Raw genomic sequence first — 8,528 nt, 5'->3', positions numbered from 1 at the left:
CCTGGTTCTGCCAGAGGCTTCTTCCCAACAGGGAGTTTTTCCTGTCCACTGTAGCTTCATGCTTGCTCATCATGGACAGGTTCTCTCAACCTGTGTTATCCAACTGGACTTAAATCTTCCAGGTCCCTGAGTGAAGCTCTAGTATCAGCTCACGCAGTCCACTGGATCTCCCCATAAAGCTCAGCATGCCGTCTCGCTAACCAGCAGTCTACAGACTGACCAACTTCATCTATCTCCACTCCACCACCAGTTTCAGGAAGTGGGGGGGAAACAGCCCTATTCTTTGCTCCTGTTCATGCATATCTATCAAAATTAAGCGCCATGTTCTTGCCTAGGTCTGAGCGCTAAAGACAAATTGTATCAATACATTTCTCCTAATTGTCTTTTCTCTTTGTGTGAGTGTTTCCAATTGAACTGCATTTTAACAGGAAGAAAACTCAGGGAAAACCAGGCTCCGTATGAGCAGCCTTTTATCTGAGGCCGACTGACGATTCAAGAAGGACGAGGTAAACACACAAAACGAACATAGAAACATTGGGCCACATGCGACAGCATTTCTATATTCTTGTCGTAATTTCTTTTATTTTTTCTCCTACCATGGGCTCCTACGAGTGCACCAGATCAGATTCAAAAAGCTTTCTACACTTCAGTGAATGATCCTGGTAAACCAGATGCATTCCACCTGTGCATAAGTGAGTGTGCATTCACAAGAATTGCCAATCTGCATAATTACTGCCGCAATAATTCCATATGAGGCTACAACTTCCAGAACTTGTCAGATGGTGGTCATACACAGAAATGTAATTGAAGATGAAGAAGAGAGACTTTACAAGTTTGTACATCACAGTACATGCACATGTGTACTATACATCTCTAGAGCATGTCTGCCATCCCTTTGTTGTCCCTTGTTCTGTCTCATACAAAACATAAAAATAAAAATGTTATTGGAAAAACTAATAAGATTAATTTAGACAGACCTAAACTTAAACATTCCATACTTGTGGAATAACATAGTCAGGTTGCAGTGTCATGAAGTGAACTGATACAAACATTTCAAGCAGCAACATGTAGCTGTGCCATCTTTGTTAACTTTCTATCCATTTTCTGTACCAGATGTTATTTCAGCAATAGCTTGATCTCACATGGAGCTCACTGACTTCTTCCCTTTGACAAAACAAGAAATTAAATCAGTGTCCCCTGGACACTGACATCCCAGCTGCTCGTGAAATGAGTAATAGATTTGTCATCAGTGAAAATTGAAGTGTTGCACTATATAGCACCATATATACAGCTGAATGGAATGGACAATTGCTTATAAGTGCCAAATATAGTCATTTAGTGGAGGGGAAAAAAAGGTTAGGGAAACAGCTGAGTGATTGTTCAAGACCCTTACATTAAGTCTGGAGCACTCATAAAATTTGATCCTGCCTGAGAGAAGATTAGAAGCAGGAGTAAAGTGGTAAATACAATGTTTTTTTCCTAAATCATTGAAACCAACCATGTAAGAACAAATTTGTTTGTTCTTCTTGCAAGAGGCCCAGTGTTCCAAAGAATTTGTGGGTCATTTGGTGAGAGTGTAGACCATTATCATCACCTCTCTATTACCAGATAACCTCTCATTGCAAGATGAGGGACTTCATGTTGTTTTTAAACAATCTTTAGATTCCTTCCTATACTGGCATACATAAATAATTGCTCTTTAAGGCTGTTTGTTTCCTACAACAGAAATAGGTAAGCTCCAGTAATTTCCCTCTGGGATTATTAAAGTATTTCTGATTCTGATTCTGATTCAGATCAGCAAACTGCCAAAATAGTCATAAATATCTCTATAAAGCTCTACTGGAGGATATTAAACTTTTTTGTGGAAAAGTATATGTCAGATTGTGAATGACTAAAGCCCTAAACTTTGTGCTTTGATTCATTATTAATGGAACATGGACACCAGACATGCACTTTTCATGTGCCAAACCTCACCTGGAGCACCTGGATCTTTAATAACACTTTTTCACATTGGCAGATAACACGTTGGCAGATCAAGTACAAAATCCCTAGACAATTCTATCTGAGAAAGTAAGAAAAAATGAGAAAGAGTATAAGTAAAGAGAAGACAAGTGTAAACATAAAGCTGGCTTTGACTTGTATGAGAAACCAAAGGGAGAAAAACAGACGCAGAAATTGCTTGTTTCTGTTGATTGATGGTTTATAATAACTTTCAAGTTTTCTTTTTCTGTGTTAGGTACTGTTTGCTTTGCTTGGCTCGCTCTGTGAAGTTATAAATTGCTTTTAATCATGAAAAGATTAGGATACTTTACACCACATTTTAGCCACTGTTGGAACAAGCAGACAGTCTGTGGGAAAACCTGATATCTTGACTGCATCAAAGTTTGAATTAGACTTTTGTGAGAAAAGCACTGATTATCCCTCTGATGTGCACCAGTGCCTATTCATGAACTGAGTTTAAACACTCAGGTAGAGAATAACCCCAGGCGTTCTTTACTCAATAAGACCCATTTGTGCCAGATTTAACAGAGGCAGCAATTTAGTCCCTTCTTCAAAGGTGCTTGATATTACGTATTATTATATGTAAGTGCCTAATTCAAGATCAGTGATCCAAAAATAATTTCCCATTTATTTACACTGTAAAGAGAGAAAAGATTCTCCTTAATTATTTTGTTACAGCCTCAGGTAATGGTCCATCACAAAATCATCAAAGGCATGCTTGTTAGAATAAAACCGGTCAAAATTGTCATAATAATTTGAGTATTAAAAGATAAAGATCATGGATACATGTTCTCTAATGAGGAAGATCTTTAAACCTATTTTTTCTTGACCATGAGCAGTTTTATGGGCTACATCTATGCATGCAAGAAGGCTCCTTCTGCCCAAGGTTCAAATATAGACAAAGACTGATGCAACCTCACTTCGCCTCTTTTTCTCCTTGACTGTATTCATGAGTTGCATTAACAATGGATGAGCTCATTTTATACCTAAGTCAGTCCAAGTACCTTAACAGACTAGAAGTGTTCTTTTTTTTCCAACCTTGTGCAATACTTTATCATATTCGATTAACAAGTTGATCTTAGTTAAGTATTAAGGAAGCGTTTCTAGTGACACTTCTGCTCCTATCAGCAGGGATTTTGGTCCACTCCTTATCATCAAACTGTTTCAGTTGTTTCAGGTTTGAAGGCTGCCTTTTCCACACAGCATGTTCTAGCACCTTCCATCTTCCTCAATAGGATTTAGGCCAGGGTACTGATCATAGAAAGCAACTTTTGACTTTTAGTCATTCTGGAGTGCTTTTATCACATGGGTGTTTATGACCATGGAGCTGATGTGCCTTGGCAAAATGCTATATTTTTGTTTCATCTGTTCATAGAACAGTCTCCCAGAAGCTGTGTGGCTTGTCAAAATGTGGTTTGGCAAATTCTAGGCTGGCTTTTTTATGACTATTTTTTTTTTTTTTTTTTACAATGGTGTCAAGCTTGGTCGTCTCCCCATTAAGTCCACTTTGGCTCAAATAAACTACGTATGGTGCAATCTAACACCAATGTTCCTTGAGCTAAAAATTTCCCTTTAATCTCTTTAGAATTTTTTCTAGGCTCTTTTGTTACTATTCATATTATTCATATTATCCATTTTTTCTATTTGTCCATTTTTATCAATTTTCTTTCTCGTACAGGGAGGTTGCTTACAGTCCCATTGATCTTCAATTTCTAAATAAGATGTTGAACTTTCGTGAGAAACGAGCTGCTTGATTGAGCTGCTTGAATATGGTCTTAAATGATACATTTACATCAGTAAATTATGATAAAAAATAACAATGCTCTAAATTATTATTTAGTAAAATCAAATGTATATTTTGAATTTTTATCTAGACAAATATATATATAAAAAAAAACTGTCTCAAACAAATTAAAGTACCTTTCTCATGTACTGTGAACAAACATTACAGAAAAAACACCTGATTTCAGTGATTGCTCAACAAAATTTTACTTCAGGATCTCCATCAGGCTTGTTTATTTGTTTTATTTATTAATAAATATATACCTAAAAAGATATTAAAACCTAATGTCTTGAATTCCATTTTTATTTCTTTTTTATTTATTATTACTTTTGTCAATTTCAATTTATTTTACTGGCAGCTCATTTTTTTCTGTCTTTAATGGGGAGGTGAAGGGATTTATGATAGAGCATAAAGAACAGGACCAGATTCATAGTAGGGAGTGCTTCTTTGGTAAAAAAAAAAAAAAACAAAAAAACAAAAGGGTTAGAATATAGTCAAAAACTTAAGGGAATAAGATTTAGTATACAGCTTTGTTTTGCTTTGATAATCTGTCTACAATTACAAATTATCCATTATTTTCTGCATAATTCATTCTAATAAATAAAAATGTCTTATGAACATGATTATTATTTTTTTCTATAAAAGCCTCTGATCCTATAACACTAGGAAGAGCATTAATGTCTCCAGGTTGTGAATAGCATTCATCTCTTGAGAGATCTGAAGTCCCATTAACCATGCTGTAAACCCCCTCAAATTGTTCATATGAAAAGCTTTCTGTTGTGAAAAAAGATGTAGTAGCATAGCAACGTATAAGTATGGAGATGAAAAACATGTTTTGAACATCTTGCTTAGAATGCTCCATCCTTATGTTTACCTCATGGTTTTAATGCCTCTTACATCTGGAACCAACAATAAGGTATTCTCATTTAGGGTCATTGAAAGCTAGATTCCATGTCTGCTGTATTCGTATTTTTGCCATAAAAATATTGCTTGTTAGTTTATTGGTCATGGCTACAAAATTGGCTGTAACTCAATGTACTAGTAATTTGCTGCAGTAGAAGGAAGAAAATGACAGAGGCTCCTGGTTTAACAAGTCCCAGCTATTATGTGGATAAGGGTGGGAAGAGAGTTACTCTTAAATGATTAAAGTAAATAACCAGTTGCAATTTAGAGGTAAAAATATATGCATTTAGAAATAAATTATTATGTGGAATTTTAGAGGGATACCAATATGTGAATCACAGTCTCTTGCAGTTATTTTTGGGGGATCAAAGAGTTGGTCAAAGGTTTTATTTAAAAAAAGAATAAATAAATGCATTATTTGTCGTTTTTATCTTAACTTTACACAGATACAACACAAATAAGCACACATTTTTCTTATTGTTTTAATTTATGTAGGTGTATATTTGTATTGTATCTGACTTCTTTTCTTTCTGCCAATCTGATTTCACAAGGCATTATAGCAATATGCACTGGTAGAATAGACACACTATTTCTTCTTCATCCATTCATGAGATTGAGAAATTTATGGAAAAGTGCACCTTTTCTGCATGAGGCAGAACCTTGCACTCACTGGTCTGCAAGAAACTCCCATTCAGTCAATTTCTGGTGCAGTTTTGGTCTAATCGAAATGATAGAAAACCTTTCACGTGTTTCACGGCTGACTCAGTTTGTATTCATCTTTCAGTGCCAATAAAAAATATTTTTTTTCATTATTTGTATTAGAGTGCTATGGAAACCATCAAAGTCTGATTGAACATTGTGGATTCTGCTTATGAACTAGTTATTTCTGCAGCACACAAGTAAAACATGTGCTTCAGTGTTAAAGATAATGCAATATATGTCCTATTTGAACTGTGAAACAGCAACTGAGTATGAATCTGAAAACGGATAACTTGATTAGTGGGATCTATGTGAAATTCCTTTGTGCATGAGCTCAGAGTGTCAGATTTTGAAGGCTGGGTTGTTCTGTTTTGTTCTTTGCATTTCCACTGTGAATAGCTTAACTTTTCTTTTCCTGACAGCAGAGCCAGTCAATAATGACAGAACGCTGTGCTGGTCCAGCAATCAATGCTGCTTTCTTTCTTTTTCCTCAGGATTAGAAGACTGGAATGCTACTTATAAAAATATTGGCCACTTGTCCAGTGGTGAGTTATGATTGTTTTTGATTGGTCTGTCTTCTTTACATTAATTTTTCTCTTTTTGACTTAAATAGATGAAAAAACAAATGCTGTGCCAGCCAGTAATTAAGGATTAATACTTCTGTTATCTGTCGGGATATAAGAAGGATGAGAAGCAGCTGATTTGTTTTATATACAAAGATAAAACCAAATAATAAAAAAAAACATTAATAATCTAAAATAAACTAAAGAAACACTGTAAAATTAAGTCAAGGGCAAAGAGAAAAATATTTCCCTGGAGTTGCTGCAAAACCAGCTGACAAACAAGCCCCTAGTCCATTTCATAGAGTATTTCAGCACAACTGCCCTTTATGTAAATACTACATTTTTCATTTCAGGGTACACATGTTTTCTTCCGAGGACGAAAGAAACGGGTGTTTAACATTTTATACTTAGTGATTTTCTTCTTGAGGGATGTTAACTTTTGTTTTTCAATACAAATTTTTTATTTATTTTCTGTTTATTGTATTTGCATTGTGAATTGATGTCTTAAGAACATTTTGTTCTTGTAAAATTTATGACAATAAAGACTCTTCATTGTTAATTTAGGCTTAGCTTAAAGTTGTGCTTTAAAGACTTAACATTTTTGACGAGTAACAAAAAACACAAAAATGGGATGAGGAGCAGTGAGTTTTGGCAGAGCAATAAAAAAAAATAAAAAATCAGACATAGCAATGGGAGGATCCAGAAACAAAGTAAACCAATGCGATATATTATGTACTGATGCAAAAGAGGATAAGTGACTTACAGGACTATTTAGAGGGAATGAGGAACAGCTGAAGAAGCAGCAAAAACAGAAAAAACCCAGAATAGTGTCTAACAAAAACTAGCTTTCATTCTTTCCAAACATACTAAAAAAACAAAAACAATTCAGATTTTTTATATTCATCAAGATATGATTAAAAAGGAATTTCTATCAAGGTTATTTTGTATGTAGGTTTGGAAATGTGCAAAAACAAAACAATGCAAAGCAGGTTTATTTTCTATCTCTAAGAAAAATTTAATTCCCCCACACTGTTGTGCTAAATGATAATTTGATTAACATAACGATAATTTAACTACAGCAATATCCCTTTGTGTATACAGCTCATGTATTTGTAAAGCTGTTGTAATAGCCAATTTGAGACATATTCATTTATAGTTTTAAAAAAGGTTAAAATACAAGATTGATAAATTTTTGTTGTTAAGATTATCATTTAAATTTAAAACCTCTAATATTAAAAGCATAGAATATAGAAATGCAATTTTAAATGCATATTTCTGGGCTTGCAGCATGGTGTAATTGCATAAATGTTTTTCTTTTGTTTGCTTGTACGTTCTGTACGTAAGGACTGAGGGGGAAACAGATATGCTGGAAGCAACAGTTTTTGACAGTTTATACAGTATTATGAGAGTGTGGATGTTCTCTTTTTTTGTTTTCTTTTAATAAACATCACAAGTTGAAGAAAATTATCTGGAATTGCTCGCGTTTCAATACTTGTTGCTAGACTGTTTTTCCATGCGGTACCGAAGAAACTAAAGGAGCTTGTGTGCCGCTACAGCTGTCCTTTATAATTCAAGCAATCATGAAGACAGCAGTCTATGGGGATTGCATAAGATGGATTCCACAATGTATACCCCAATCCAGGTATACATTGTGGAAAAAGGACCGACATTATTTGATTTCCTTAGCAAGGGTTTAGATATGCATATCCAAAGCTTCTTTAATCAGTTGAAGATCTTTTTCATGAAGACATCCTTCTGATCAGTGATACCAGAACCTCTCGGAAAAAGTGGATATTTTTAAAGGAATTAATATAAGACTGAGGTTGGAAAATGTATTTAATGTTTTATAAGATGGTATGAATATCACCAAATAATTACCAGGCTTTATTCCAGTCTGTAACCATATTTGACCAAGCTGTGGTCAGAAGACTGGTCCGAAGTCAGCAGCAGGCGGAATCCAGGTAACAGTAGAGCAATCCAAGAACAGGCAAACAGGGTCAACAGGGGTGGTCGACATCTCAGAAGTCCGAGGGCAGAAACAGATCAGGAAACAGACGAACTTAACACAGGGAACACTAGAGTTTCTCTCACTGAGAAGCTGGAATAATCTGGTACCAAAGGCTTGGGTCCATATGCTTAAATAGCTGCAGGTGGATGAAAGCTAATGAGCAGAGGGTGAAACAAAGCAGAGGAGAGCATCAAGTAAAAAACCCAGCCTAAAGGTGCCAAGATCATTGTGGTTTAAGAAAGTGCATAATACGGTAATTTAAAAGTAATTTTAAAGTTTGAGGCAGGGTTCAGTTTTAAGGTTGTACGCATTAATTTCTGGAAAATAAGTTGTACATTCAAGAAAATGTTTGTGAAGTAATCTCTAAGTTCTTTTAACACTTTAGATCTGATTACGAATATACAGAGTATAATCTGATTATATCTTGTTCTGCTTGCTGCTGTGGATGGACAGTGCTCTTCTGACATTGAGCTGATGTGTGAATTTCACTCTTTCAAAAAGCCTGCTGAAATGTGTGATTTGTCCTTCTAAAGGAACCTTCTCCTCAGCAGAACAGAAAAAAATTACAGGT

General features: G+C 35.1%; 1 long non-coding RNA gene across 1 annotated transcript; it reads left to right on the top strand.

Moving 5' to 3' along the window:
• Positions 1 to 285: 285 nt before the first annotated feature.
• On the top strand, positions 286 to 6,439 carry LOC107082458. Its single transcript, XR_001481137.1, has 3 exons — positions 286 to 506; positions 613 to 692; positions 5,881 to 6,439. It is a non-coding gene; the product is annotated as an uncharacterized LOC107082458 (long non-coding RNA).
• The last annotated feature ends 2,089 nt before the right edge of the window (positions 6,440 to 8,528 follow it).

Source organism: Cyprinodon variegatus, unplaced genomic scaffold (assembly GCF_000732505.1).
Source record: "Cyprinodon variegatus isolate N-32 unplaced genomic scaffold, C_variegatus-1.0 Scaffold54, whole genome shotgun sequence".
In the NCBI taxonomy this organism is placed as follows: Eukaryota; Metazoa; Chordata; class Actinopteri; order Cyprinodontiformes; family Cyprinodontidae; genus Cyprinodon; species Cyprinodon variegatus.
This window is presented reverse-complemented; position numbering and strand designations above follow the sequence as displayed.